This window comes from Phaseolus vulgaris, chromosome 10 (assembly GCF_000499845.2).
Source record: "Phaseolus vulgaris cultivar G19833 chromosome 10, P. vulgaris v2.0, whole genome shotgun sequence".
NCBI lineage: Eukaryota > Viridiplantae > Streptophyta > Magnoliopsida > Fabales > Fabaceae > Phaseolus > Phaseolus vulgaris.
Genome location: NC_023750.2, coordinates 27,647,886 through 27,675,721, shown reverse-complemented (window position 1 = coordinate 27,675,721; position 27,836 = coordinate 27,647,886). Strand labels below are relative to the sequence as shown.

The 27,836-nt window shown below is 41.6% G+C and overlaps 28 non-coding genes and 7 pseudogenes across 28 annotated transcripts; all 35 read right to left on the bottom strand.

Annotated features, from left to right (window-relative positions):
* Nucleotides 1–7,130: 7,130 nt before the first annotated feature.
* LOC137819814 (5S ribosomal RNA) lies at nucleotides 7,131–7,249 on the bottom strand. Its single transcript, XR_011082427.1, has one exon. It is a non-coding gene; the product is annotated as a 5S ribosomal RNA (ribosomal RNA).
* A 239-nt stretch (nucleotides 7,250–7,488) lies between these two features.
* LOC137819788 (5S ribosomal RNA) lies at nucleotides 7,489–7,641 on the bottom strand (annotated as a pseudogene).
* Nucleotides 7,642–7,880: 239 nt separating this feature from the next.
* On the bottom strand, nucleotides 7,881–7,999 carry LOC137819961 (5S ribosomal RNA). The gene has a single exon (XR_011082519.1). It is a non-coding gene; the product is annotated as a 5S ribosomal RNA (ribosomal RNA).
* Nucleotides 8,000–8,238: 239 nt separating this feature from the next.
* LOC137819947 (5S ribosomal RNA) lies at nucleotides 8,239–8,357 on the bottom strand. Its single transcript, XR_011082506.1, has one exon. It is a non-coding gene; the product is annotated as a 5S ribosomal RNA (ribosomal RNA).
* A 228-nt stretch (nucleotides 8,358–8,585) lies between these two features.
* On the bottom strand, nucleotides 8,586–8,704 carry LOC137819883 (5S ribosomal RNA; annotated as a pseudogene).
* A 239-nt stretch (nucleotides 8,705–8,943) lies between these two features.
* LOC137819793 (5S ribosomal RNA) lies at nucleotides 8,944–9,062 on the bottom strand. Its single transcript, XR_011082406.1, has one exon. It is a non-coding gene; the product is annotated as a 5S ribosomal RNA (ribosomal RNA).
* A 240-nt stretch (nucleotides 9,063–9,302) lies between these two features.
* LOC137819885 (5S ribosomal RNA) lies at nucleotides 9,303–9,421 on the bottom strand (annotated as a pseudogene).
* Nucleotides 9,422–9,660: 239 nt separating this feature from the next.
* LOC137819843 (5S ribosomal RNA) lies at nucleotides 9,661–9,779 on the bottom strand. Its single transcript, XR_011082455.1, has one exon. It is a non-coding gene; the product is annotated as a 5S ribosomal RNA (ribosomal RNA).
* A 228-nt stretch (nucleotides 9,780–10,007) lies between these two features.
* Nucleotides 10,008–10,126, bottom strand: LOC137819959 (5S ribosomal RNA). Its single transcript, XR_011082517.1, has one exon. It is a non-coding gene; the product is annotated as a 5S ribosomal RNA (ribosomal RNA).
* Nucleotides 10,127–10,365: 239 nt separating this feature from the next.
* On the bottom strand, nucleotides 10,366–10,484 carry LOC137819827 (5S ribosomal RNA). The gene has a single exon (XR_011082440.1). It is a non-coding gene; the product is annotated as a 5S ribosomal RNA (ribosomal RNA).
* A 632-nt stretch (nucleotides 10,485–11,116) lies between these two features.
* LOC137819881 (5S ribosomal RNA) lies at nucleotides 11,117–11,234 on the bottom strand (annotated as a pseudogene).
* A 123-nt stretch (nucleotides 11,235–11,357) lies between these two features.
* Nucleotides 11,358–11,476, bottom strand: LOC137819802 (5S ribosomal RNA). Its single transcript, XR_011082416.1, has one exon. It is a non-coding gene; the product is annotated as a 5S ribosomal RNA (ribosomal RNA).
* Nucleotides 11,477–11,715: 239 nt separating this feature from the next.
* On the bottom strand, nucleotides 11,716–11,833 carry LOC137819813 (5S ribosomal RNA). Its single transcript, XR_011082426.1, has one exon. It is a non-coding gene; the product is annotated as a 5S ribosomal RNA (ribosomal RNA).
* A 5,681-nt stretch (nucleotides 11,834–17,514) lies between these two features.
* On the bottom strand, nucleotides 17,515–17,633 carry LOC137819869 (5S ribosomal RNA; annotated as a pseudogene).
* Nucleotides 17,634–17,872: 239 nt separating this feature from the next.
* On the bottom strand, nucleotides 17,873–17,990 carry LOC137819801 (5S ribosomal RNA). Its single transcript, XR_011082415.1, has one exon. It is a non-coding gene; the product is annotated as a 5S ribosomal RNA (ribosomal RNA).
* Nucleotides 17,991–18,229: 239 nt separating this feature from the next.
* LOC137819837 (5S ribosomal RNA) lies at nucleotides 18,230–18,348 on the bottom strand. Its single transcript, XR_011082449.1, has one exon. It is a non-coding gene; the product is annotated as a 5S ribosomal RNA (ribosomal RNA).
* Nucleotides 18,349–18,589: 241 nt separating this feature from the next.
* Nucleotides 18,590–18,708, bottom strand: LOC137819968 (5S ribosomal RNA). Its single transcript, XR_011082526.1, has one exon. It is a non-coding gene; the product is annotated as a 5S ribosomal RNA (ribosomal RNA).
* Nucleotides 18,709–18,948: 240 nt separating this feature from the next.
* LOC137819810 (5S ribosomal RNA) lies at nucleotides 18,949–19,067 on the bottom strand. The gene has a single exon (XR_011082423.1). It is a non-coding gene; the product is annotated as a 5S ribosomal RNA (ribosomal RNA).
* Nucleotides 19,068–19,307: 240 nt separating this feature from the next.
* LOC137819787 (5S ribosomal RNA) lies at nucleotides 19,308–19,426 on the bottom strand. The gene has a single exon (XR_011082401.1). It is a non-coding gene; the product is annotated as a 5S ribosomal RNA (ribosomal RNA).
* Nucleotides 19,427–19,664: 238 nt separating this feature from the next.
* Nucleotides 19,665–19,783, bottom strand: LOC137819809 (5S ribosomal RNA). The gene has a single exon (XR_011082422.1). It is a non-coding gene; the product is annotated as a 5S ribosomal RNA (ribosomal RNA).
* Nucleotides 19,784–20,023: 240 nt separating this feature from the next.
* Nucleotides 20,024–20,142, bottom strand: LOC137819870 (5S ribosomal RNA; annotated as a pseudogene).
* Nucleotides 20,143–20,379: 237 nt separating this feature from the next.
* Nucleotides 20,380–20,498, bottom strand: LOC137819958 (5S ribosomal RNA). The gene has a single exon (XR_011082516.1). It is a non-coding gene; the product is annotated as a 5S ribosomal RNA (ribosomal RNA).
* Nucleotides 20,499–20,867: 369 nt separating this feature from the next.
* LOC137819786 (5S ribosomal RNA) lies at nucleotides 20,868–20,986 on the bottom strand. The gene has a single exon (XR_011082400.1). It is a non-coding gene; the product is annotated as a 5S ribosomal RNA (ribosomal RNA).
* A 237-nt stretch (nucleotides 20,987–21,223) lies between these two features.
* LOC137819815 (5S ribosomal RNA) lies at nucleotides 21,224–21,342 on the bottom strand. Its single transcript, XR_011082428.1, has one exon. It is a non-coding gene; the product is annotated as a 5S ribosomal RNA (ribosomal RNA).
* A 238-nt stretch (nucleotides 21,343–21,580) lies between these two features.
* On the bottom strand, nucleotides 21,581–21,699 carry LOC137819820 (5S ribosomal RNA). Its single transcript, XR_011082433.1, has one exon. It is a non-coding gene; the product is annotated as a 5S ribosomal RNA (ribosomal RNA).
* Nucleotides 21,700–21,940: 241 nt separating this feature from the next.
* Nucleotides 21,941–22,059, bottom strand: LOC137819895 (5S ribosomal RNA). Its single transcript, XR_011082477.1, has one exon. It is a non-coding gene; the product is annotated as a 5S ribosomal RNA (ribosomal RNA).
* A 238-nt stretch (nucleotides 22,060–22,297) lies between these two features.
* Nucleotides 22,298–22,416, bottom strand: LOC137819836 (5S ribosomal RNA). Its single transcript, XR_011082448.1, has one exon. It is a non-coding gene; the product is annotated as a 5S ribosomal RNA (ribosomal RNA).
* Nucleotides 22,417–22,658: 242 nt separating this feature from the next.
* LOC137819849 (5S ribosomal RNA) lies at nucleotides 22,659–22,777 on the bottom strand. The gene has a single exon (XR_011082460.1). It is a non-coding gene; the product is annotated as a 5S ribosomal RNA (ribosomal RNA).
* A 238-nt stretch (nucleotides 22,778–23,015) lies between these two features.
* On the bottom strand, nucleotides 23,016–23,134 carry LOC137819798 (5S ribosomal RNA). Its single transcript, XR_011082411.1, has one exon. It is a non-coding gene; the product is annotated as a 5S ribosomal RNA (ribosomal RNA).
* A 238-nt stretch (nucleotides 23,135–23,372) lies between these two features.
* LOC137819819 (5S ribosomal RNA) lies at nucleotides 23,373–23,491 on the bottom strand. Its single transcript, XR_011082432.1, has one exon. It is a non-coding gene; the product is annotated as a 5S ribosomal RNA (ribosomal RNA).
* Nucleotides 23,492–23,730: 239 nt separating this feature from the next.
* On the bottom strand, nucleotides 23,731–23,849 carry LOC137819835 (5S ribosomal RNA). Its single transcript, XR_011082447.1, has one exon. It is a non-coding gene; the product is annotated as a 5S ribosomal RNA (ribosomal RNA).
* A 238-nt stretch (nucleotides 23,850–24,087) lies between these two features.
* On the bottom strand, nucleotides 24,088–24,206 carry LOC137819831 (5S ribosomal RNA). The gene has a single exon (XR_011082443.1). It is a non-coding gene; the product is annotated as a 5S ribosomal RNA (ribosomal RNA).
* A 239-nt stretch (nucleotides 24,207–24,445) lies between these two features.
* Nucleotides 24,446–24,564, bottom strand: LOC137819852 (5S ribosomal RNA). The gene has a single exon (XR_011082463.1). It is a non-coding gene; the product is annotated as a 5S ribosomal RNA (ribosomal RNA).
* Nucleotides 24,565–24,807: 243 nt separating this feature from the next.
* Nucleotides 24,808–24,926, bottom strand: LOC137819845 (5S ribosomal RNA). The gene has a single exon (XR_011082457.1). It is a non-coding gene; the product is annotated as a 5S ribosomal RNA (ribosomal RNA).
* A 241-nt stretch (nucleotides 24,927–25,167) lies between these two features.
* Nucleotides 25,168–25,286, bottom strand: LOC137819882 (5S ribosomal RNA; annotated as a pseudogene).
* Between the last annotated feature and the right edge of the window lie 2,550 nt (nucleotides 25,287–27,836).

The window sequence follows — 27,836 nt, the reverse complement described above, 5'->3', positions numbered from 1 at the left end:
CCAAGGTCTCTTCGAAGGAAGCTGGGAGGTTTGAGGCCGATGCTGGAGGCATTGGCGTGGTTTCATGTTGACTTTCACCACCACCCTCTTGAGTTTGTAAAGCAAAGGGGGGCTTCTAGGCGTGGTGGTGAGGTCGGGGTTTCTGTTATTAGTATTGGCGAAATCTGAGCGCCCTCATCTTCTCCTAGTGCGGCCCCAGCGATGGATGTGGTGGAAGGAGGACCCTCTCCGACAGATACAAACGGTGTTGAGGCGCTTGGAGGGTTTTCCACGTAGTTAGGGCCGCTGCTTTCAACTACTGGGGGCGCGGCGGCCAAGGGTGTTGCTTGGACTGGTCCTAGCAGAGTTGGAGGTGAGGGCAGTGTTGGTGTTGGGAGTGTAGGTGGTGTAGAGGTAACCACCCTTTTTCCTTTCTGGGGCGGGTTGTACCCCAGAAGAAGTTGGACCTCGGGGAGGAGTCTTGCCTTGGGCAGTGGCGATCTCCACCACCGAGTTGGGCACGGTTTGGGAGCCCGCCGTGAGCTTGGGAGATCGGGCGATCACCCTCAATTCCGCCAGTTTTCCTTTTCCCAACATGTTATCTGCACAAGGTAAAGGATAGATGAGCAACCAATGCAGAAGCAGAACATGCGAGTATGTTCATACAGAGATAAGACAAGTAGCACATGGATGAATGATCAACGCCAATACAGAATAATGGAATGCCAGAAATAGAGTGGTAAAAATTCTAAGTTAGTTTTAACGCGAAGTGAGAGACTTGGTGTTGAGGTAGGGGCTGACCTATGTGAGCTTCGAGTTGGCCCTCGAGGAACTCGAAGGGAATTATTGAGGCAGTGGGGAAGGTGATGTTGGCAGCAGCCACACTCTTCCTGAAGAGACAAAGATCTTTGTCTAGCTCCCCCATGTTGTCAGGACTTCTTGGTCTCCTGAAGTTGTCCTTGGAGTCTTTGTTCCCCTTGTTTACCCAATACAGGGGGAAGCCGTCAAGCAGTGAGGGGTCTTGGTCGTTCTGGCACACCTTGACGAACTTCCCCTTCCAGTCTTTATAAGATTGCTGGAAGATTGAGAGGATCGACCTCCCAGCAATCCCGTTCAAGCTGACCCAGGGGCGATCACCGGGATTCTTTGCCTCAAATAGGAAGAGGAAGACATCGACCGAAGCCGGCAACCCCAAGTGCGCACAGAGAATTTGGAACGCCCAGCTGTTGGGATGAAGCTGGGCAGGGGCGATGTTGAGCTCGGTCAGTAGCTCTCTCTCGAAGCGAGTAAAAGGAAACCTAAGTTTCACTTTCTTGAACAGGGTGGCATAGATAAAGCAGAACAACTCGCCATTGTCCCCCTTATCGTCCGCACAGATCGGTTCTCCCGGGAGGCAAGGCAGCACGGTCACTTTGTTATCATGCTCCTTGTGAAATGAAAGGTCGGGTTGATCTCCTTTCTTCAGTCGAAGCACGCCCAACTCAGTATTTATTGACGAGGTCTCTTTCAGCAGAGCTGGGGTGGCCCAAGGATAGAGCTCCTTGTAGTCTTGCGCAGGACGGGGGGCTCCCCCGGCGAGTGGTGGAGTTGCCTGGGTAGGGTTGGTGTGAGAAGAGGTAGGCCTCTCGGCCTGTGTGGAAGGAGCACCAGAGGCTCGTGAGGGGTTGCGTGTTGGTGGAGGATTTTTCCCAGGGACAACCCTACGAGTTTTGGGTGGAGGGTTTTGCGATGAAGAAGGAGGATTAGCGGTGGACTTCGTGTGAGCCATCGCAGGAACTGCAAAGGAAAGAAAAGGGATGAAATGAGGATAGCAGAGAATGACTCGATTGAGGACGAAGAGGATAGAACGAACGAATAAGGGTTCGCTGGGATAGACGTTATCAAGGACGAAACCTTAGGTTACGAGAAAAAGAGAAACAACCCACAACGTATGCTTCAGATAGTTAATGGATGATGCAAACCGATTAAAATGTAGTAAATGTCAATAGGAGGGGTAAAAGGGTTACCTTTTTAGGATCGGATGAACGCTGAAGAAAGTTGAAGATTGAGAAAGACGAGAAGTTTCGTGGTTCGCAGAGAAAGCGTTTGGAATGCTTGAGGATGAAGAAAGATGATGAAACAGTGAAAAGCGCAAAGGGTTTAAGGGTTTCGAACGTTGTAGGAAGCGCAAACGACGGTTAAAAACGACCGTTGATGAAGCCACGTGTCGTTTGATTAAAGAGGGGGTTGGTGGAGCGTCAGAGAAGCAAAGGGTACGAACGTACGGAAATCCGTACAAACGCCACGTAGGTCGACGATGATTTGACTTCTTAGTCTTTTCGCTGGTCAAGTCTCAGCTTAAGACTGAGGGGCTTGTGTACCGATTAGGTAATCGGGAGTGATGATGTGGCAGCATGTGATAATATGGGCGTGTTGAATGGGGCACCTGGTTGACAGAAGGGAAGTACATCGGGAAGTCTGTGTAGTCGCCGATCGTTGACTTGGCGTTCTCCAATCTCTAGTGTGTGTAACCAGCGGTCACCAGAGTTGCGTCATAGTCACCATATTTGAGTACTAGGAGATCAGGTGGTTAGAGACCGCCGAAAGGGGCACATCGCCGGAAGATCAGGAAAGCTTGCTTAAGGTTTCCAAGGGGTACAAGTACGGGGACTGGCGATATGCTTGTCACGCAGCAGGGGAGGATGAGGTTATCAGATGGTCATTCCCTAACCAGAGGTCGGGGCAAGGGAACAACTTCCCAGAACATGCATGGTATGCAAGAGAAGCAGATCGTGATAGCGGCAGGCGAGACCACAGAGAAGGTGTGCAAGGTGACACCGCGTACTCGCCACTTAAGGGGTCGCGCTCCAAGGTAAGCTGTGCACCAAGTTACTCCTTGTATGGGTAACTTAGTCGAATGGCTTGAAGAGTAGAGGTGATGCTCAAGTGGAGGGAGCTCCAGATGGTGACACGTGTACAGCTGGATGCGAGCCACGTGTCCAGAGGTGTAACCGTCAGGAGAGAGAAATTGCTCAGGTATATAAGGAACACTTAACAGACTTTTGAGGTATGCTTTCAGAATACTTTCTAGTACACTGAGATTCACTGCGCACGGTTCCTTGAGTTGAGATATTCTCTCTAAGGTTTTGGTGATTCCGTCACTGACTTGAGCATCGGAGCGCAATCGGCCGCAGCGGCGCCACTTTGTTTTCTTCAGGTTCTTGCGAGGAATTAGGGCGTGAGGAGAAAAGGCTAACGTGGTGCGAAGCTGATCAAGAGGAGAAACCTTTGACGTGGCAAGACTCTTGCACTCAGGTCAACCGACAGGATCAGAACCAATCCAAGTGAAACCAAGGAAATTCGCCAACAAATAGAGGCTTTGATTGAAAAAGGTTGGGTCCAAGATAGCATGAGCCCTTGTGCTATGCCTATTATCCTTGTCCGTAAGAAAGATGGCACATGGAGAATGTGTTCGGATTGTAGGGCTATCAATAACATTACAATTAAGTATAGGCATCCCATACCTAGGTTTGATGATTTGTTGGATGAATTGCATGGTTCAAAAATCTTTACAAAGATTGATCTTAAAAGCGGCTACAATCAAATCCGTATCAAACCGGGTGATGAATGGAAGACGGCTTTTAAGACCAACTTTGGCTTATATGAGTGGTTAGTTATGCCCTTTGGCTTAACTAATGCTCGAAGTACTTTCATGCGCCTCATGCATCATGTTTTGAGACCTTTCATTGGTAAGTTTGTTGTTGTTTATTTTGATGATATTCTCATTTATAGCTTATCTTTGAAAGACCATAGGTTGCATGTTAGGCAAGTTTTAGAAACCCTTAGGAAGGAACATTTGTATGCTAACCTTGTTAAATGTATGTTTGCACTTGATCATATAGAATTCCTAGGGTTTGTTGTGAGTAGCAAAGGGGTCCATGTGGATCAAGCTAAGGTGGTGGCCATTCAAAATTGGCCTACACCTAAATTCATGAATGAAGTCCGAAGTTTCCATGGACTTGTTTCTTTTTATAGAAGATTTGTACCTAACTTTGGTACAATAGCCGCACCACTCAATGATATAGTAAAAAAGGATGTGGTTTTTCAATGGGGAGAAGCACAACAAAAAGCTTTTGATATTTTGAAGGAAAAATTGACTAATGCTCCCATCTAAGCCCTTCCTAATTTTGCTAAAACCTTTGAGATTGAATGTGATGCTTCAAGCATAGGCACTGGGGCTATTCTCCTTCAAGAGGGCCACCCCATAGCTTATTATAGTGAGAAATTAAAAGGAAGTCATCTCAACTATTCCACTTATGATAAAGAGTTATATGCACTTGTTAGGGCTTTGTTTACTTGGCAACATTATCTTTTTCCTAAAGAGTTTGTGATTCATAGTGATCATGAATCTCTTAAATATTTGAAAAGCCAAAACAAGCTTAACAAGAGGCATGCTAAGTGGGTGGAATTCCTTGAGCAATTTCCTTATGTGATCAAACACAAGCAAGGCAAAATAAACATTGTGGCCGATGCACTTTCTAGAAGATATGCCTTGATTACCCTTTTCGGTTCTCAATATCTTGGCTTTGATCACATTAAGGATCTTTATCATGATGACCTTGATTTTTCTCCTATCTATCAAGAGTGTCTTAAAGGAGGACACAAAGACTTTTTTATACAAGATGGCTTTCTTTTCAAAGGAAAACGTCTTTGTGTTCCCCAATGCTCAATTAGATTATCTCTTGTTAGAGAAGCACATGAGGGAGGATTAATGGGTCACTTTGGGGTTGCTAAAACTTTGGATGTGTTGCATGAACATTTCTATTGGCATCATATGCATAAACATGTTCATAGTTTGTGTGATAAATGCATAGCTTGCCGCAAGGCTAAATCTAGGATGCATCCCCATGGTCTATATACTCCTCTCCCTATCCCTTCAATGCCTTGGGTTGACATCTCTATGGATTTCATCTTAGGATTACCCAAGACATCAAAGAGAAAGGATTCCATTTTTGTGGTAGTGGATTGTTTTTCAAAGATGGCTCACTTTATTCCTTGCCACAAAGTGGATGATGCATGTCATATTGCTAACCTCTTCTTTCAAGAAGTGGTTCGTTTGCATGGGATTCCTAGAACTATTGTGTCCGATAGAGATCCAAAGACTTTGTGGGGGTAAGCTTGGTACTAAGCTTTTATTTTGTACCACTTGTCACAAACAAACCGATGGTCAAACCGAAGTGGTCAATAGAACTTTAGGTCAACTATTGAGATGTTTTATTTACGGGAATCCTAGAGTGTGGGAGAATTTACTACCCCATGTTGAGTTTGCATATAACCGTGTAGTAAATTCTACCACCTCACATTCTCCTTGCGAGGTTGTCTATGGGTTTAACCCCTTAACACCTCTTGATCTTCTTCCTATTCCCATTCTTGGAGATGTCTTGTGCAAAGATGGGGATGAAAAGGCTTCTTTTGTGAAAACTTTGCATAAAGACATCAAGATGAGAATTGAAAAGAAGGTTGGCAAGTATGCCGAACTTGCCAATAAAAAGAGAAAAACATTGTTGTTTGAGGAAGGTGATTGGGTTTGGCTTCATTTGAGGAAGGATCGCTTTCCTACTCAAAGAAAGTCCAAACTAATGCCTCGTGGTTATGGACCTTTCCAGGTCCTCAAGAGGATTAATGACAATGCTTATGAGTAGATATGCCTGATACATACCTTGGTAGTCATACATTTAATATCAATGATCTAACTCCTTTTTTTGTACGTCTCTAGAATTCGTTGTCGAATTCTCTCCAACTCGGGGAGTATGATGGATATCAAGTTCAAGACCAAATGGAGGCCAATACTCAAGGACAAGAAGAGGAAGAGGCTCAAATGCTAGACGCTCAAGGAGTTGGTAGCCCACCTCAAAGGCTTACAAGAAGTCAATTCAAAGCATTAGGAAATAATGGAAGGTTGTTTTCTCTTTTTGTAATATCTTTGTTTAAAGGTGCTTAGAGGGAAACATAAGAAACCTCTTTTGTAAAAGCATCTTTAGGTCTTTAGTTTAGGAAAATAGTAGGAAGCTTAGGGGGTGTGAACTTAGTAGAGGGGTGTAGGCGTAATAGGGAGGTGCCAAACTAAGAGAAGAAGTCACACCTTCCTCATGCTCTAGGATTGGTGCCACTTTTATGTTATTTGGGGAGAATTTTGAATTTAATTAGCTTTTCATTTTAGCACCTCTTAGGCTATAAATAAAGGTGCTTGCCTTGTTAAATTCAGATTGGAAATTAGTAATAGAGAAACTCTACTCAATTTGAGAGAGAATTGTGAGAACTTGTCTTCTCCTTCATCTTGTCTTATCTTGAGTGCATTTGGTTCTCCCAAGTGGCGGCACTAGCTCACTTATCTTGGAGCCTTCACCATCCAAGTGGCGTGACCATCAAACCAAGTCCTTCATCTCCATAAGTTCTTCTTTCTTTCATCTCCATATTCATATGAAGCATAAACATGTCTTAGTTTCTTTTGTTCGGTTCATCTTCCTTTTCTTGCACTTATGTTCGGATATTTTCAATTGTTTCTGTTTTAATTCGGTTCAGTAGCTTCTTTTCATGTTTTGTTCGGTTCAATTCTGTTCATGAGCTTTTCAAACGGTGCTTTTGTTTTTATACACATTTTAATCGGTTCAATTGGCAATAGATGGAACTTCCATGTGAGTTTAGTGTTTGGTGCAAATTTTGGTGAGTTCTTGAAACATAGAACCTTGATCCAATTCTATTAAAAGTGCCTAAGCTATCTCCAACTCAAGTTGATTCCATAGAATGTCAAAGAATCATCTCTACTTTGATAGTGGAATCATATCACTCGTCCTAGTACTGCTCTCGCCCAAGCACTCTTCACTGCGGAGTTCTGATGGGATCCAATGCATTAGTGTTGGTATGATCGCACCAGTCAAGTGTAGCGCGATCAATACCTATATGGGTTTGCAGGTGGGCTTCAGTTTCAAAATTGTTGGACCTCGAACGCGATAACTCGCTACACAACACTATTTCACGATCATTTTTGTAGGTACTTTAAGATTTTTATTTATCGGTCAGCAAAAAAAAAGCACAAAAAAGGTGAACTCATGGTTTGACTGTCTAGGCCAGGAAGAAGAAGAAACACAGAACACAAAAAAGAAATACAAAATGAAGTGCAACACGAGGACTTCCATGGAGGTCACCCGTCCTAGTACTACTCTCGCCCAAGCACGCTTCACTGCGGAGTTCTGATGGGATCCAATGCATTAGTGTCGGTATGATCGCACCAGTCAAGTGTAGCGCGATCAATACCTATATGGGTTTGCAGGTGGGCTTCAGTTTCAAAGTGGTTGGACCTTGAACGCGATAACTCGCTACACAACACTATTTCACGATCGTTTTTGTAGGTACTTTAAGATCTTAATTTAGAGGTCAGCAAAAAATAAGCACAGAAAAGGTGAACTCATGGTTTGACTGTTTAGGCCTGGAAGAAGAAGAAAAACAGAACACAAAAAAGAAATACAAAAGGAAGTGCAACACGAGGACTTCCCGGGAGGTTACCCATGCTAGTACTAGTCTCGCCCAAGCACGCTACCCATCCTAGTACTACTCTCGCCCAAACACGCTTGACTGCGGAGTTCTGATGGGATCCGGTGCATTAGTGCTGGTATGGTCGCACCTGTCAAGTGTAGCGCGATTAATACCTATATGGGTTTGCAGGTGGGCTTCAGTTTCAAAATTGTTGGACCTCGAATGCGATAACTCGTTACGCAACACTATTTTACGATCGTTTTTGTAAGTACTTTAAGATTTTTATTTAGAGATCAGCAAAAAAAAAGCACAAAAAAGGTGAACTCATGGTTTGACTGTCTAGGCCAGGAAGAAGAAGAAAAAAAGAACACAAAAAAGATATACAAAAACAAGTGCAACACGAGGACTTTCCAGGAGGTCACCCATCCTAGTACTACTCTCGCCCAAGCACGCTTGACTGCGGAGTTTTGATGGGATCCGGTGTATTAGTGCTAGTATGATCGCACCTGTCAAGTGTAGCGTGTTGAATACCTATATGGGTTTGCAGGTGGGCTTCAGTTTCAAAATGCTTGCACCTCGAACGCGATAACTCGCTACAAAATACTATTTCTCGATCGTTTTGTAGGTACTTTCAGATTTTTATTTAGCGTTCAGCAAAAACAAAAGCACAAAAAATGTGAACTCATGGTTTGACTGTCTAGGCTAGGAAGAAGAAAAAAAACAGAACGGAAAAAAGAAATACAAAAAGAAGTGCAATACGAGGACTTCCAAGGAGGTCACCCATCCTAGTACTACTCTCGCCCAGGCACGCTTGCCTGCGGAATTCTGATGGGATCCGGTGCCTTAGTGCTGGTATGATCGCACCTGTCAAATGTAGCGCGATCAATACCTATATGGGTTTGTAGGTGGGCTTCAGTTTCAAAATGGTTGGACCTCGAACACGATAACTAGCTACACGACACTATTTAACGATTGTTTTTGTAGGTACTTTAATATTTTTATTTAGAGGTCAGCACAAAAAAGGTGAACTCATGGTTTGACTGTCTGGGCCAGGAAGATGAAGAAAAACAGAACACAAAAAAGAAATACAAAAATAAGTGCAACACGAGGACTTCCCTGGAGGTCACTTAGCCAAGTACTACTCTCGCCAAAGCGCGCTTCACTGCGGAGTTCTGATGGTATCCGGTGCATTAGTGGTGGTATGAATGCACCAGTCAAGTGTAGATCGAATAATACCTATATGGGTTTGTAGGTGGGATTCAGTTTTAAAATTGTTGGACCTAGAACGCGATAACTCGCTACACAACACTATTACACGATCGTTTTTGTAGGTACTTTAAGATTTTTATTTAGAGGTCAGCAAAAAAAAAGCACAAAAAAGGTGAACTCATGGTTTGACTGTCTAGGCCAGGAAGAAGAAGAAAAACAGAACACAAAAAAGAAATACAAAAAGAAGTGCAACACGAGGACTTCTCAGGAGGTCACCCATCCTAGTACTACTCTCGCCCAGGCACGCTTGCCTGCGGAATTCTGATGGGATCCGGTGCCTTAGTGCTGTTAAGATCGCACCTATAAAATGTAGCGCGATCAATACCTATATGGGTTTGCAGGTGGGCTTCAGTTTCAAAATGGTTGCACCTCGAACGCGATAACTTGCTACATAACACTATTTCACGATCGTTTTTGTAGGTAGTTTAAGATTTTTATTTAGAAGTCAGCAAAAAAAAAAGAACAAAAAAGGTGAACTCATGGTTTGACTGTCTGGGCCAGGAAGATGAACAAAAACAGAACACAAAAAAGAAATACAAAGATAAGTGCAACAGGAGGACTTCCCAGGAGGTCACTTATCCAAGTACTACTATCGCCAAAGCGCGCTTCACTGTGGAGTTTTGATGGGATCCGGTGCATTAGTGCTGGTATCAGTGCACCATTCAAGTGTAGATCGAATAATACCTATATGGGTTTTGCAGGTGGGCTTCAGTTTCAAAATGGTTGGTCCTCGAACGCGATAACTCGCTACACAACACTATTTCACGATCGTTTTTGTAGGTACTTTAAAATTTTTTTTAGAGGTTAGCAAAAAAAAGGCACAAAAAAGGTGAACTCATGGTTTAACTGTCTAGGCCAGGAAGAAGAAGAAAAACAAAACACAAAAAAGAAATACAGAAAGAAGTGGAACACGAGGACTTCCCAGGAGGTCACCCATCCTAGTACTACTCTCGCCCAAGCATTTTTAACTGCGAAGTTCTAATGGGATCCGGTCCATTAGTGCTGGTATGATCGTACCTGTCAATTGTAGCGCGATCAATACCTATATGGGCTTCAGTTTTAAAATGGTTGGACCTCGAACGCGATAACTCGCTACACAACACTATTTCACGATCGTTTTTGTAGGTACTTTAAGATTTTTATTTAGAGGTCAGCAAAAAAAAAAGCACAAAAAAGGTGAACTCATGGTTTGACTATCTAGGCCAGGAAGAAGAAGAAAAACAGAACACAAAAAATAAATACAAAAAGAAGTGCAACACGAGGACTTCCCAGGAGGCCACCCATCCTAGTACTACTCTCGCCAAGGCACGCTTGCCTGCGGAGTTCTGATGGGATCCGGTGCCTTAGTGCTGGTATGATCGCACCTATCAATTGTAGCGTGATCAATACCTATATGGGTTTGAAGGTGGGCTTCAGTTTCGAAATGGTTGGACCTCGAACGCGATAACTCGTTACACAACACTATTTCACGATCGTTTTTGTAGGTACTTTAAGATTTTTATTTAGAGGTCAGCAAAAAAAAAGTTCAAAAAAGGTGAACTCATGGTTTGACTGTCTAGGCCAGGAAGAAGGAGAAAAACAGAATACAAAAAAGAAATACAAAAAGAAGTGCAACACGAGGACTTCCAAGGAGGTCACCCATCCTAGTACTACTCTCGCCCAAGCGCGCTTACTTGCGGAGTTCTGATGGGATCCGGTGCATTAGTGTTGCTATGATCGCACCTGTCAAGTGTAGCGCGATCAATACCTATATGAGTTTGCAGGTGGGCTTCAGTTTCAAAATGGTTGGACCTCGAACGCGATAACTTGCTACACAACACTATTTAACGATCGTTTTTGTAGGTACTTTAAGATTTTTATTTAGAGGTTAGCAAAAAAAAAACACAAAAAAGGTGAACTCATGGTTTGACTGTCTAGGCATGGAAGAAGAAGAAAAACAGAACACAAAAAACAAATACAAAAAGAAGTGCAACACGAGGACTTCCAGGAGGTCACCTAACCTAGTACTACAAAAGATGATGCCCAATGCCCAAGCCCAAGCCCAATAAGGCCAAAGCCCAAAAAGCCCAAGTCCATCTCATGAAGGGCAAGGCCAAATATTAAATAATAAAAAATATTGTTTTGAAAGGTGCTTAGAGGGAAACATTAGAAACCTCTATTGTTAAAGAATCTTTTATTCTTTAGTTAGGAGTCTTAGGGGGGTGCGTTAGTAGATAGGTGTAGGAGTAAATAAGGAGGTGCCAGAGTGAGAGAAGGGATCACACCTTCCTCATGACTTGGATTAGGCGCCACTTTCTTTTGACTGTCTTGGCCAGGAAGAGGAAGAAAAACATAACACAAAAAAGAAATACAAAAAGAAATGCAAACGAGGACTTCCTAGGAGGTCACCCATCCTAGTACTACTCTCGCCCAAGCACGCTAGGTTGTGGAGTTCTGCTGGGACTCGGTGCATTAGTGCCGGTATGATCGCACCTGTCAATTGTAGCGCGATCAATACCTATATGGGCTTGTAGGTGGGCTTCAGTTTCAAAATGGTTCGACTGTCTTGGCCAGGAAGAAGAAGAAGAAAAAAAGAACATAAAAAAGAAATACAAAAAGAAGTGCAACACGAGGACTTCCCAGGAGGTCACCCATCCAAGTACTACTCTCACCCAAACACGCTAGACTGCGGAGTTCTGATCGGATCCGGTGCATTAGTGCCGATATGATCGCACCTGTCAATTGTAGCGCGATCAATACCTATATGGGCTTGTAGGTGGGCTTCAGTTTCAAAATGGTTGGACCTCGAACGTGATAACTCGCTACACAACACTATTTCACGATCGTTTTTGTAGGTACTTTAAGATTTTTATTTAGAGGTTAGTAAAAAAAAAAGCACAAAAAAGGTGAACTCATGGTTTGACTGTCTAGGCCAGGAAGAAGAAGAAAAACGGAACAAAAAAAGAAATAGAAAAGGAACTGCAACACGGGTCTTCCCAGGAGGTCACCCATCCTAGTACTACTCTTGCCTAGGCACGCTTGCCTGCGGAGTTCTGATGGGATCCGATGCATTAGTGCTGGTATGATCGCAACTGTCAAGTGTAGCCCGATCAATACCTATATGGATTTGCAGGTGGGCTTCAGTTTCAAAATGTATCGACCTCGAGCGCGATAACTCGCTACACAACACTATTTCACGATCGTTTTTGTAGGTACTTGAATACTTTTATTTAGAGGTCAGCAAAAAAAAAAGCACAAAAAAGGTGAACTCATGGTTTGACTGTGATGTGAATCAAATAAAGGGGGCCTTTAATAATGAAGGAAAAGATCATTCGCCTCACACTTAAAGTTGTTCTTATTAATCTTTGGAAAAGATGAGGCCCAAAGCCCAAGCCCAAGCCCAAGAAGGCCAAAGCCCAAAATGCCCAAGTCCATCTCATGAAGGGGAAGGCCAAGTATTAAATAATAAAGAATATTGTTGAGAAAGGTGCTTAGAGGGAAACATTTGAAACCTCTATTGTTAAAGCATCTTTTAGTCTTTAGTTAGGAGTCTTAGGGGGGGTGCGTTAGTAGATAGGTGTAGGAGTAAATAAGGAGATGTCAAAGTGAGAGAAGAGATCACACCTTCCTCATGACTTGGATTAGGCGCCACTTTCTTTCGAATTTAGGGGGGAATTTTGAATTTGTGTAGCTTGCATTTCAGCACCTCTAGGCTAGAAAATAAGGTGTTGCCCTTGTATATTTCAGATTTGAATTTAGACTAAAGAAACTATACTCATTTTTTGAGAGAGCATTGGAGAGCTTTGTGCCTTCTTCACTAGTCTTATCTTGATGGTTCCATGGTTACCTCAAGTGGCGGCTTGCACACTCATCTAGGAGTCTCCATCCTTCTAGTGGCGTGATCATCCAACCATACATCCATCTTCATGAGCTTTCTCCTCTCCTTCCTTCCTTCTCTTTTGATATTCATGTTTTAAGCTTGTGTTCTTGTGTTTTGGTTCGGCTAGTCATTTTCCAGCAGTTGTTCTTCTTTTTCATGTTTTGGTTCGGTGGTTTTACATTTCCAACACTCCTTTTCAGCTTTCTTGCCTTTTAATTCATTTTAATCGGTTCAATTATGTTCTTAGCCATTTCTATTCGGTGCATTTGCTTTTCTTCTCATTTTGTTCGGTTCAATTTGACAATATGTGGAACTTCCATGAGTTTGGATTTGGTGCTAGTTTTGGTGAGTTCTTGACTTAGAACATTGATCCAATTCTAAGAAAAAGTGCCTAACTATTGTCCAATTCAAGTTGATTCCTAAGAATGTCAAGAATCATTCTCTTCTTTGCTATTGGAATCACGTCATGTGGTATCAAGAGTTTAGGTGTGTTCTTGTTTAAATTTTGAGTTGTGTTGCACTTTAACTTCAAGAGCTCTTTAATTTCTTGCAATTTAAGGTTCTGTTTTAGGGTTATTTGAGTTTACTTGCTGTTTTAATTCTTTTGCCTATCATATGTTTGAGTATTTTCCTTTTTGAATCCATACAAGTTTTGTCTTAGTCTTGTTTTTCCATAATTGTCATCACTTTTTGTAGTACTTTTATTGCTTTTGTTGTTTCTTGCTTTAGTGTCCTATAATTTTCTGAATTTGATATTGATCATTTGTGCATTTTCTGTTTTAGTTTGAATTCATGCTTGTATTCTAGACCTATACAAGTTCCTATACATCATTTTCCATTATGTCTTTGCTAGTTCATAATTCTGTTTTTCATTCCTATTAGGATTCCTTTGTTTCTGGAAACATGCTTACTATTTTTCCTTATCGCAATTGATTTACTCACTAGAAAATTATGAAATTCTGGATTTGTGTTATTCAAAGTGTTATAAAAGCATAGAAAAAAGAAGTACTCAAAAATTCAAAGTACACAAAAAATGATAAATAAAATACAAAAAGTGTACAATTCTTCCGAAAAAAATACGGTAATCTGGCAGCGATTTTGAAAAATTTATCTCAATTAATTGGCTTACTGTTTTTAAGTAATTCCAGTGCCATTATTGAGTTAACATCTTGAAGTTTCTGTGGTTTAAATTTCATAATCCATTTCGCTCTATATCATTCCAGTTAAATCAGTGAACATCAAGCACAATTTGCATAAAAAAATATTTTCCAGTAGCTAAATTTTTGTTTTCTTCATCTACTCTAGTGCTTTTCTTTAGGTATTCTTTTGTGTGCCTACTTTCTCATTGAGTTCTTTAATTTTCTTGCTTGTCTTTTGTTCATTAATCTTTGAGTTTGTCAAACATCTAGTATTCCTTTTGTTCTAGCCTTTCTTTGCTTATACTTTTTCTTGTTTGTCTTTATTGTTTCATTGGTTTTGTGGTGGTTGGCTTTGAGATTGGTGTGCTTGCTTTGACATCTTTCATTTGAGGATTCCAAGACCTCAAGATCAGATTGGTGCAAGGACATTATTTCTTTGAGAGTGACCTTTTTTCTGCCCAAATTCACTTCGGCACTTTCATTGCCAAGCTCACTGTTTTTGCTAATTTTGTTTCTTGACTTGTTTTCTGTTTTTGTGTGTTTGCTGTTTTTAATTACACATGGCTGGATTTTCAAGTGATGCATCCTACAAGCAGCATTCTCCTTCCAAAGCTTCAATCCTTGGTGAATTACATGAAGCACAACGAACCATTAGACGCTTGGAAGAGAAAATGCAAAAGATGGAGGTGCAACAAGCTAGACCATCTCCTTCTATCCATGATGAGCATCCTTCACATAGACCTTCAAAAAGAGCCTCTTCAAATGATTTTGGCCGTGAAGAAGAGCATAGGAGAAGGAGAAATCCACCACAATTTCATGGACAAAGACATCATAACCAAGGGGAAAGACATCACTACGGCAATGGCTTCTATCAAGATGCAAAGTCTAGGCTACCTTCGGTCAAGCTTCCTTGTTTTAATGGCTCTAGTGATCCTAATGTATATTTAGATTGGGAGGCTAAGTGTGAACAAATATTTGAGATCCATGAGATCCAAGATGAGCATAAGCTTAAGCTAGCCACCTTAGAGTTTAGTGATTATGCCATGAAATGGTGGCATGGTGTTGTAAAGGACATTATCTATCACAAGGGTCCTCCCGTGGACTCTTGGAACTCTTTAAAGGATCACATGCGCGCTAGATTTGTGCCCCCACATTTTAGGAAAGACCTCATGTTGAGACTCCAACGGTTTCAACAAGGCACGCTAAATGTGGATGAATATTATAAGGAGCTAGAGACGCTTGTGCTTAAAATTAAATTAGAAGAAAGTGAGGAAGCTATGATTGCTAGGTTTGTGAGTGGTCTAAGGAAGGATATTCAAGATGTTGTTGAGTTACAAGAGTATTCATCATTGGGTTCTTTAGTTCATCTTGCAATGAAGGTAGAAGCCCAACTTGCAAAGAAAAATATTTTTAAAAATATTCCCAAAGATGACTACTACAACAATTCTTGGAAGAACAAAAAGTCTTTTTCAAAATTTCCTTCCAAAGATTCTTCTTTCAAACCCAAGGATCCTAAGCCATCTACTTCTAGGCCTAAATCCCCAATTAAATCGTCTAGTCAAAAGTGTTTTAAATGTTTGGGATATGGTCATATTGCTGCTAATTGCCCTTCTAAACGAAGTATGTACATGCATGAAGGCATTGTAGTTAGTGAGCATGATTCCAATTCACCTAGACATTCTTCACCTTCTAGACCATCAAGTGGAAATGAGAGTGAAAGTCCTTGTGAAGGTAACTTATTGATGGTAAGACGTATGTTGGGCACAATTCCAAAATCTTTGAATGATACTCAAAGAGAAAATATTTTTCACACCCGATGTCTTATCAACAACAAGTTATGTTCCTTGATTATTGATGGGGGAAGTTGCACTAATGTGGCTAGTACAAGAGTTGTGGAGAAGTTAGCCTTACCCACTATCTCTCATACCAAGCCCTACAAATTGCAATGGCTTAGTGAAGTAGGTGACATTGTGAATAAACAAGTCCTCATTAACTTTGCAATAGGAAAGTATAAAGATGAGGTTTTATGTGATGTTGTGCCCATGGAAGCAACTCATCTTCTTTTAGGAAGGCCTTGGCAATATGATAGACATGTTTTACATGATGGCCTATCCAATACAATGTCTTTTTCCTTCCTAGGGCGCAAGGTTATATTAAAACCCCTCTCTCCAAAAGAGGTTCATGAGGACCAAATAAAAATGAAAACTAAAAGAGAAAATGAGAAAGAAAAAGAAGTAAGTACTACACCGAGTCACACCATTTTCTCTTCTAAATCCATCATGTTGACTCGTGCTATGCCTCAAATGGACCCTCCAAGGTCTTCTTCTTCTTCTTTATCTTTTTCATTACCCAAGGTTCCTATTTCAACACCAACTTGGTTAAAATATGTTAGGGATGATTTTTTCATACCTCCTAATGGGTTTCACCATTTAAGAGGTCTTTTTCCACAAAATATCATCATTCCCAAACAAATTTTTCCCACTTGGTCGATTTATAGGACCTCCTTTTCTGCAATACCATTGGTTACAACTGCTAAGTCATGTTTTCCTTTTTCTTCCACTTTTCATTGTAAAAGTAAACTGACTTTGTTCTATGCAGGGATTCAGAATTCGTGGGCGAATTCTCTCCAACTCGGGGAGTATGATGTGAATCAAATAAAGGGGGCCTTTAATAATGAAGGACAAGATCATTCGCCCTCACACTTAAAGTTCTTCTTATTAATCTTTGCAAAAGATGAGGCCCAAAGCCCAAGCACAAGCCCAAGAAGGCCAAAGCCCAAAAAGCCCAAGTCCATCTCATGAAGGGAAAGGCCAAGTATTAAATAATAAAGAATATTGTTTAAAAAGGTGCTTATAGGGAAACATTAGAAACCTCTATTGTTAAAGCATCTTTTAGTCTTTAGTTAGGAGTCTTATGGGGGGGTGCGTTAGTAGATAGGTGTAGGAGTAAATAAGGAGGTGCCAAAGTGAGAGAAGAGATCACACCTTCCTCATGACTTGAATTAGGCGCCACTTTCTCTTGAATTTAGGGGGGAATTTTGAATTTGTGTAGCTTGCATTTCAGCACCTCTAGGCTATAAAATAAGGTGCTGCCCTTGTATATTTCAGATTTGAATTTAGACTAAAGAAACTATACTCATTTTTTGAGAGAGCATTGGAGAGCTTTGTGCCTTCTTCCCTAGTCTTATCTTGATGGTTCCATGGTTACCTCAAGTGGCGGATTGCACACTCATATAGGAGTCTCCATCCTTCTAGTGGCGTGATCATCCAACCATACATCCATATTCATGAGCTTTCTCCTCTCCTTCCTTCCTTCTCTTTTGATATTCATGTTTTAAGCTTGTGTTCTTGTGTTTTGGTTTGGCTAGTTCATTTTCCAGCAGCTGTTCTTCTTCTTTTTCATGTTTTGGTTCGGTGCTTTTAGATTTCCAGCACTCCTTTTCAGCTTTATTGCCTTTTAATTCATTTTAATCGGTTCAATTCTGTTCTTAGCCATTTCTAATCGGTGCATTTGCTTTTCCTCTCATTTTGTTTGGTTCAATTTGACAATATGTGAGTTTGGATTTGGTGCTAGTTTTGGTGAGTTCTTGACTTAGAACATTGATCAAATTCTAAGAAAAAGTGCCTAAATATTGTCCAACTCAAGTTGATTCCTAAGAATGTCAAGAATCATTCCCTTCTTTGCTATTGGAATCACATCAGACTGTCTAGGCCAGAAAGAAGAAGAAAAACAGAACACAAAAAATAAATACAAAAAGAAGTGCAACACGAGAACATCCCAGGAGTTCACCCATCTTAGTACTACTCTATCCCAAGCACCCTTAACTGCGGAGTTCTGATGGGATCCGGTGCATAAGTGCTGGTATGATCTCATCTCTCAAGTGTAGCACGATCAATACCTATATGGTTTTGCAGGTGGGCTTAAGTTTCAAAATGGTTGGACCTCGAACGCGATAAGTCGCTACACAAAACTATTTCACGATCGTTTTTTTAGGTACTTTAAGATTTTTATTTAGAAGTCAGCAAAAAAAAAGCACAAAAAAGGTGAACTCATGGTTTGAATGTCTAGGCCAGGAAGAAGAAGAAAAACACAACACAAAAAACAAATACAAAAAGAAGTGCAACACGAGGACTTCCAGGAGGTCACCCAACCTAGTACTACTCTCACCCAAGCGCGCTTCAATGCGGAGTTCTGATGGGATCCGGTGCATTAGTGCTGGTATGATCGCACCTGTCAAATGTAGTGCGATCAATACCTATATGTGTTTGCAGGTGGGCTTCTGTTTCAAAATTGTTGGACCTCGAACGCGATAACTCGCTACACAACACTATTTCACGATCACTTTTGTAGGTATTTTAATATTTTTATTTAGAGGTCAGCAAAAAGAAAGCACAAAAAAGGTGAACTCATGGTTTGATTGTCTCGGCTACAAAGAAGAAGAAAAACAGAACACAAAAAATAAATACAAAAAGAAGTGCAACATGAGAACTTCCCAGGAGGTCACCCATCTTAGTACTACTCTGTCCCGAGTTCCCTTAACTGCGGAGTTCTAATGGGATCCGATGCATTAGTGCTGGTATGATCGCACCTGTCAAGTGTAGCGCGATGAATACCTATATGGGTTAGCAGGTGGGCTTCAGTTTCAAAATGTTTGGACATCGAACGCGATAACTCCCTACACAATACTATTTCACTATCGTTTTTTAAGGTAATTTAAGATTTTTATTTAGAGGTCAACAAAAAAAAAAAGCACAAAAAAGGTGAATTCATGGTTTGACCGTCTAGGCCAGGAAGAAGACGAAAAACAGAACACAAAAAACAAATACAAAAAGAAGTGCAACACGAGGACTTCCCAGGAGGTCACCCAACCTAGTACTACTCTCACCCAAGCACGCTAATCTGCGGAGTTCTGATGGGATCCATTGAATTAGTGCTGGTATGATCGCACCTGCCAAGTGTAGCGCGATCAATACCTTTATGGGTTTGCAGGTGGGCTTCAATTTCAAAATGTCTGGACATCGAACGCGATAACTCGCTACACAACACTATTTCACTATCGTTTTTGTAGGTACTTTAAGATTTTTATTTACAGGTCAGCAAAAACAAAAGCACAAAAAAGGTGAATTCATGGTTTGACTGTCTAGGCCAAGCAGAAGAAGAAAAACAGAACACAAAAAAGAAATACAAAAAGAAGTGCAACACGAGGACTTCCAAGGAGGTCACCCATCCTACCACTACTCTCGCCCAAGCACGCTAATCTGCGGAGTTCTGATGGGATCCATTGAATTAGTGCTGGTATGATCGCACCTGCCAAGTGTAGCGCGATCAATACCTTTATGGGTTTGTAGGTGGGCTTCAGTTTCAAAATGTCTGGACATCGAACGCGATAACTCGCTACACAACACTATTTCACTATCGTTTTTGTAGGTACTTTAAGATTTTTATTTAGAGGTCAGCAAAAACAAAAGCACAAAAAAGGTGAATTCATAATTTGACTGTCTAGGCCAAGCAGAAGAAGAAAAACATAACACAAAAAAGAAATACAAAAAGAAGTGCAACACGAGGACTTCCCAGGAGGTCACCCATCATAGTACTACTCTCGCCCAAGCACACTTCAATGCGGAGTTCTGATGGGATCTAGTGCATTAGTGTTGGTATGATCGCACCTGTCAAATGTAGCGCGATGAATACCTATATGGGTTTGCAGGTGGGTTTCAGTTTCAAAATGGATGGACCTCGAACCCGATAACTCGCTACACAACACTATTTCACGATCGTTTTTGTAGGTACTTTAAGATTTTTATGTAGAGGTCAGCAAAAAAAAAGCACTAAAATGTGTACTCATGGTTTTACTATCTAGGCCAGGAAGAAGAAGAAAAACAGAACACAAAAAAGAAATACAAAAAGAAGTGCAACACGAGGACTTCCAAGGAGGTCACCCATCCTACCACTACTCTCGCCCAAGCACGCTAATCTGCGGAGTTCTGATGGGATCCATTGAATTAGTGCTGGTATGATCGCACCTGCCAAGTGTAGCGCGATCAATACCTTTATGGGTTTGCAGGTGGGCTTCAATTTCAAAATGTCTGGACATCGAACGCGATAACTCGCTACACAACACTATTTCACTATCGTTTTTGTAGGTACTTTAAGATTTTTATTTACAGGTCAGCAAAAACAAAAGCACAAAAAAGGTGAATTCATGGTTTGACTGTCTAGGCCAAGCAGAAGAAGAAAAACATAACCCAAAAAAGAAATACAAAAAGAAGTGCAACATGAGGACTTCCCAGGAGGTCACCCATCATAGTACTACTCTCGCCCAAGCACGCTTATCTGCGTTGTTCTGATGGGATCCGGTGCATTAATGTTGGCATGATCGCAGCTGTCAAGTGTAGCGCGATCAATACCTATATGTGTTTGCAGGTGGGATTCAGTTTCGTAATGGTTGGACCTCGAACGCGATAACTCGCTACATAACACTATTTCACGATAGTTTTTGTAGGTACTTTAAGATTTTTATTTAGAGGTCAGAAAAAAAAGCACAAAAAAGGTGAACTCATGGTTTGACTATCTAGGCCAGGAAGAAGAAGAAATATATAACACAAAAAAGAAATACAAAAAGAAGTGCAACACGAGGACTTCCCAGGAGGTGACCCATCCTAGTACTACTCTCGCCCAAGAACGCTTATCTGCGGAAATCTGATGGGATCCGGTGCATTATTTCTGGTATGATCGCACCTCTCAAGCATAGCGCAATGAATACCTATATGGGTTTGAGGGTGGGCTTCAGTTTCAAAATGGTTGGACCTCGAACGCGATAACTCGCTACACAACACTATATCACGATCGTTTTTGTAAGTACTTTAAGATTTTAATTTAGAGGTTAGCAAAAAAAAAAGCACTAAAAAGGTGAACTCATGGTTTGTCTGTCTAGGCCAGGAAGAAGAAGAAAAATAGAACAAAAAAAAGAAATACAAAAAGAAATGCAAAAAAGAAATCAGCAAAAAAAGATTTTTATTTAGAGATCATCAAAAAATGGTGAACTCCTGGTTTGACTGTCTAGGCCAGGAAGAAGACGAAAAACAGAACACAAAAAACAAATACTAAAAGAAGTGCAATACGAGGACTTCCCAGGAGGTCACCCAACCTAGTACTACTCTCACCCAAGCGCGCTTCACTGCGGAGTTTTGAGGGGATCCGGTGCATTAGTGCTGGTATGATCGCACCTATCAAGTGTTGCGCGATCAATACCTACATGGGTTTGCAGGTGGGCTTCAGTTTCAAAATTGTTGGACCTCGAACGCGATAACTCGCTACACAACACCTTTTCACGATCGTTTTTGTAGGTACTTTAAGATTTTTTTTAGAGATCAACAAAAAAAAGCACAAAAAAGGTGAACTCAAGGTTTGACTGTCTAGGCCAGGAAGAAGAAGAAAAACAGAACAAAAAAAACAAATACAATAAGAAGTGCAACACGAGGACTTCCCACTACGTCACCCATCATAGTACTACTCTCCCCCAAGCATGCTTATCTGCGGAGTTCTGATGGGATCCGGTGCATTAGTGCTGGTATGATCGCACCTGTCAAGTGTAGCGCGATGAATACCTATATGGGTTAGCAGGTGGGCTTCAGTTTCAAAATGGTTGGACCTCGAACGCGATAACTCGCTACACAACACTATTTCACGATCGTTTTTGTAGGTACTTTAAGATTTTTATTTAGAGATCAGCAAAAAAAAGCACAAAAAAGGTGAACTCATGGTTTGATTGTCTAGGCCAAGAATAACAAGAAAAACAGAACACAAAAAGGAAATACCAAAAGAAGTGCAACACGAGGACTTCCCAGGAGGTCACCCATCCTAGTTCTACTCTCGCCCAAGCACGCTTATCTAGCGAGTTCTGATGGGATCCGGTGCATTAGTGCTGGTGTGATCGCACCTGTCAAGCGTAGCGCGATCAATAGCTATATGGGTTTGCAGGTGGGCTTCAGTTTCAAAATGGTTGGACCTCGAACGCGATAACTTGCTACACAAAACTATTTCACGATCATTTTTATAGGTACTTTAAGATTTTTATTTAGAGGTCAACAAAAAAAAAAGGCACAAAAAAGGTGAACTCATCGTTTGACTGTCTAGGCAAGGAAGAAGAAGAAAAACAGAACACAAAAAACTAATACAAAAAGAAGTGCAACACGAGGACTTCCTAGGAGGTCACCCAACCTAGTACTACTCTCGCCCAAGCGCGCTTCACTGCGGAGTTCTGATGGGATCCGGTGCATTAGTGCTGGTATGATCGCACCTGTCAAGTGTAGCGCGATCAATACCTATATGGGTTAGCAGGTGGGCTTCAGTTTCAAAATGGTTGAACCTCGAACGCGATAACTCGCTACACAACACTATTTCACGATCGTTTTTGTAGGTACTTTAAGATTTTTATTTAGAGATCAGCAAAAAAAAGCACAAAAAAGGTGAACTCATGGTTTGATTGTCTAGGCCAAGAATAACAAGAAAAACAGAACACAAAAAAGAAATACAAAAAGAAGTGCAACACGAGGACTTTCCAGGAGGTCACCCATCCTAGTTCTACTCTCGCCAAAGCACGCTTATCGACGGAGTTCTGATGGGATCCGGTGCATTAGTGCTGGTGTGATCGCACCTGTCAAGCGTAGCGCGATCAATAGCTATATGGGTTTGCAGGTGGACTTCAGTTTCAAAATGGTTGGACTTCGAACGCGATAACTCGCTACACAACACTATTTCACGATCGTTTTTGTAGGTACTTTAAGATGTTTATTTAGAGGTAAGCAAAAAAAAAAAAGCACAAAAAAGGTGAACTCATGGTTTGACTGTCTAGGCCAGGAAGAAGAAGAAAAACAGAACACAAAAAACAAATACAACAAGAAATCCGACATGAGAACTTTCTAGGAGGTCACCCATCCTAGTACTACTCTCGCCCAAGCACGCATATCTGCGGAGTTCTGATGGGATCCGGTGCATTAGTGCTGGTATGATCGCACCTGTCAACTGTATTGCGATCAAAACCTATTTGGGTTTGCAGGTGGGCTTCAGTTTCAAAATGGTTGGACGTCGAACGCGATAACTCGCTACACCACACTATTTCACTATCGTTTTTCTAGGTACTTTAAGGTTTTTATTTAGAGATCAGCAAAAAAAAGCGCAAAAAAGGTGAACTCATGGTTTGACTATCTAGGCCGGGAAGAAGAACAAAAACAGAACACAAAAAAGAAATACAAAAAGAAGTGCAACAGGAGGACTTCCCAGGAGGTCACCCGACCTAGTACTACTCTCGCCCAAGAACGCTTATCTGCGGAGTTCTGATGGGATCCGGTGCATTAGTGCTGGTGTGATCGCACCTGTCAAGTGTATTGCGATCAAAACCTATATGGGTTTGCAGGTGGGCTTCAATTTCAAAATGGTTGGACGTTGAACGCGATAACTCGCTACACCACACTATTTCACTATCGTTTTTGTAGGTACTTTAAGATTTTTATTTAGAGATCAGCAAAAAAAAGCACAAAAAAGGTGAACTCATTGTTTGATTGTCTAGGCCAGGTAGAAGAAGAAAAACATAACACAAAAAAGAAATACAAAATGAAGTGCAACAAGAGAACTTCCCAGGACGTCACCCATCCTAGTACTACTCTATCCCAAGCACCCCTAACTGCGGTGTTCTGATGGGATCCGGTGCATTAGTGCTGGTATGATCGCACCTGTCAAGTGTAGCGCAATCAATACCTATACGAGTTTGCAGGTGGGCTTCAGTTTCAAAATGGTTGGACCTCGAACGCGATAACTCGCTACACAACACTATTTCAATATCGTTTTTGTAGGTACTTTAAGATCTTATTTTAGAGGTCAGCAAAAAATAAGCACAAAAAAGTTGAACTCATGGTTTGACTGTCTAGTCCAGGAAGAAGAAGAAAAACATAACACAAAAAAGAAATACAAAAAGAAGTGCAACAAGAGAACTTCCCAGGACGTCACCCATCCTAGTACTACTCTATCCCAAGCACCCCTAACTGCGGTGTTCTGATGGGATCCGGTGCATTTGTGCTGGTATGATCGCACCTGTCAAGTGTAGCGCGATCAATACCTATATGAGTTTGCAGGTGGGCTTCAGTTTCAAAATGGTTGGACCTTGAACGCGATAACTCGCTACACCACACTATTTCACGATCGTTTTTGTAGGTACTTTAAGATTTTTTTTTAGAGATCAGCAAAAAAAAGCACAAAAAAGGTGAACTCATGGTTTGACTGTCTAGGCCAGGAAGAAGAAGAAAAACAAAACACAAAAAAGAAATACAAAAAGAACTGCAACACGAGGACTTCCCAGGAGGTCACCCGTCCTAGTACTACTCTCGCCCAAGCACGTTTAGCAGCGGAGTTCTGATGGGATCCGGTGCATTAGTGCTACTATGATCTCATCTCTCAAGTGTAGCGCGATCAATACCAATAGGGGTTTGAAGGTGGGCTACAGTTTCAAAATGGTTGGACCTCGAATACGATAACTCACTACACAACACTATTTCACGATTCTTTTTGTAGGTACGTTAAGATTTTTATTTAGAGATCGGCAAAAAAAAAGAACACAAAAGGTAAACTCATGGTTTGACTGTCTAGGCCAGGAAGAATAAGAAAAACAGAACACAAAAAAAAAATACAAAAAGAAGTGCAACACGAGGACTTCCGAAGAGGTCACCCATCCTAGTACTACTCTCGCCCAAGCACACTTCACTACGGAGTTCTGATGGGATCCAGTGCATTTGTGCTGGTATGATCGCACCTGTCAAGTGTAGCGCGATCAATACCTATAAGGGTTTGCAGGTGGGCTTCAGTTTCAAAATGGTTGGACCTGGAACGCGATAACTCGCTACACAACACTATTTCACTATCGTTTTTGTAGGTACTTTAAGATTTTTATTTAGAGGTCAGCAAAAAAAAAAAAACGCACAAAAAAGGTGAACTCATGGTTTGATTATCTAGGCCAGGAAGAAGAAGAAAAACAGAACACAAAAATAAATACAAAAAGAAGTGCAACACGAGGACTTCCCAGGAGGTCACCCATCCTAGTACTACTCTCACCCAAGCACGCTTATCTGCGGAGTTCCGATAGAATCAGGTGCATTAGTGCTGGTATGATCGAACCTGTCAAGCGTAGCGCGATCAATACCTATATGGGTTTGCAGGTGGGCTTCAGTTTTCAAAATGGTTGGACGTCGAACGCGATAACTCGCTACACAACACTATTTCACGATCGTTTTTGTAGGTACTTTAAGATTTTTATTTAGAGGTGAGCAAAAAAAAAAGCACAAAAAAGGTGAACTCATGGTTTGACTGTCTAGGCCAGGAAGAAGAAGAAAAACAGAACACAAAAAAGAAATACAAAGAGAAGTGCAACACGAGGACTTCCTAGGAGGTCACCCATCCTAGTAGTACTCTCGCCCAAGGACGCTTATCTGCGGAGTTCTGATGGGATCCGGTGCATTAGTGATGCTATTGATGAGAGTGAAGTAAAGGAGGTTTTTATTAATGAAGGAAGAGGCAATTCAGCATCACACTTGAAGTTCTTCCTTCTAGTCTTCTCAAAATTAAAAGAAGTCATAAAATAAAGAGATGCCCAAGCCCAAACCCAAGTCCATCCTATGAATGGCAAGGCCAAGTATTAAATAATAAAGAATATTGTTGAAGGTGCTTAGAGGGAAACATTAGAAACCTCTATTGTTAAAGCATCTTTTAATCTTTAGTTAGGAGTCTTAGGGGGGGTGTCTTAGTAGATAGGTGTAGGAGTAGAATAGGAGGTGCCAAAGTGAAGGAAGAAGTCACACCTTCCTCATGCTTTGTTTTAGGCGCCAATTCTAGAAGCTTTTTGGGAGGGAGTTTTTGAATTTGTGTAGCTTACATTTCAGCACCTTAGGCTATAAATAGAGGTGCTCCCTTTGTAAAATTCAGATTTGAATTGATCTAAAGAAACTATACTCAAAATTGGAGTGAGCATTAGAGAGCTTTTGAGCCTTCTTCTCTAGTCTTATCTTGAAGGATCATGGTTTCCTCAAGTGGCAGCTTGCACACTCATCTAGGAGAATCCATACTTCTAGTGGCGTGATCATCCAACCTTTGTTCCATCTTCATGAGCATTCTCTTCTCCTTCCTTTCTTCTCTTGTTAATTTCCTTGTCTTAGCTTGTTTCCTAGTTGTTTTGGTTCGGCAATTTCAGCTTGTTAATGTGTAGCTATGGTTCATTTGTGTTCTTGGCTGTCCCTCATATTTTCTTCTTCAATTCCAGCATTTTGATTCGGTACCTTGCTGTTTTGTTCTGTTAATTAGTGTTTTTGCCTTTCCTCCATTTCTTTTGGTTCAATTTGACAATATGTGGAACATCCAAATGAGTTTAGGATTTGGTACTATTTTTTTGGTGATTTCTTGTCTTAGAACATTGATCCAACTCTAAGAAAAGTGCCTAAATAATGTCCAGCAAAAGGTGATTCCTAAGAATGTCAAGAATCATTCTCTATATGGCTAGTGGAATCACATCAGCTATGATCTCATCTCTCAAGTGTAGCGCGATGAATACCTATATGGGTTTGCAGGTGGGGTACAGTTTCAAAATGGTTGGACCTCGAACGTGATAACTCGCTACACAACACTATTTCAGGATCGTTTTTATAGGTACTTTAAGATTTTTATTTAGAGGTGAGCAAAAAAAAAAGCACAAAAAAGGTGAACTCATGGTTTGACTGTCTAGGCCAGGAAGAAGATGAAAAATAGAACACAAAAAAGAAATACAACAAGAAATCTGATCCTGCCTGTTGACCAAAACGCTGGAGCCTTGCCTCGTCAAACCTGGATCGACTTCTGCGCCGTGTTAGCCTCCGTCCTTCACCGCGATCCACCTCAGGAACCTGCAAAAGACAGAACGGCGCCGCTGTGGCCGATCACGCTCCGACGCCCAAGTCAGCGACTGAACCACCAATTACTAAGAGAAAAACTCAAGAACTCTAAGGAACCGTGCCAAGTTCTCTCTCAGCGTACTCTCGTTCTCGCAGTTGTAAAGAAGTAATCTAAACGCGTGCGTACCTCAAAGTTCGTTGGAAACTCTTATATACCTGGGCACTTTCTCTCTCCTGGCAGTTACACATCTGGACACGTGGCTCGCATCCAGCTGTACACGTGTCATCATATGGGGCATCCTTGACTTGAGCGCCACTTCTTACTCTTCAGGCTTTTGGCTAAGTTACTTACGCATGGAGCACAAAACTGTCTTGGAGCGTGATCTCTTCTGCATGGCGAGTTCGGGTGCCTTCATACGCACCTTCCCTGTGGTCTCGCCGGCCGCCTTCACGATCTACTCTACCTGCTTCACCGTGTATGCTCAAGTAAGCTGTCTCCCGACCTCATCCTCTGGCTAGCTAGGAAATGACTATCTGACTTCATCTTTGGCGATGTCCTTGTTTCGGCGATCTCTAACCACGGGGTCGTCTGGGTTCGTATCTTGCAACCTCTTCTCAACACGAGCCCGGAGCACGCCAACCTTAATAATTGGCGACCACACGAGCCCCCCGACTTCCTTCCCTTCAGACAGCCATGGGCCCTACTCAACACACCTACGTAATAGCTTGCTGCCACGTCATCACTTCCGACTACCAGGACGGTACACAAGCCCCCCAGTCTTAAGCGAAGACTTGTCCAGCGAAAAGACTAAAGAAGTCACGTCACTACCGATCTACGTGGCGCTGGCGCAGAATTCCAAACGTTCGTACTTTCTGCTTTCCTGACGCTCCACCAAACACTTCTCCAATCGCTCGACACGTGGCTTCATCAACGGTCATCTTCAGCTGTCGTTTACGCTTCCAAAAATCATTTGAAAAACCCTTAAACCCATTTCGTTTCTACTGTTTCATCACCTCTTGGCCTTCCCAAACGTTCTGAACTCCTTCTGCAAAACCCACGACGCTTTTCAACTCTCTGAATTCCCAACTTCCTACAACGTTCATCTGATCATCGAAAGGTACTTCTTTTACTTCTTCTGTTGATGTTTGCTGCATTTTAACCGATTCGCA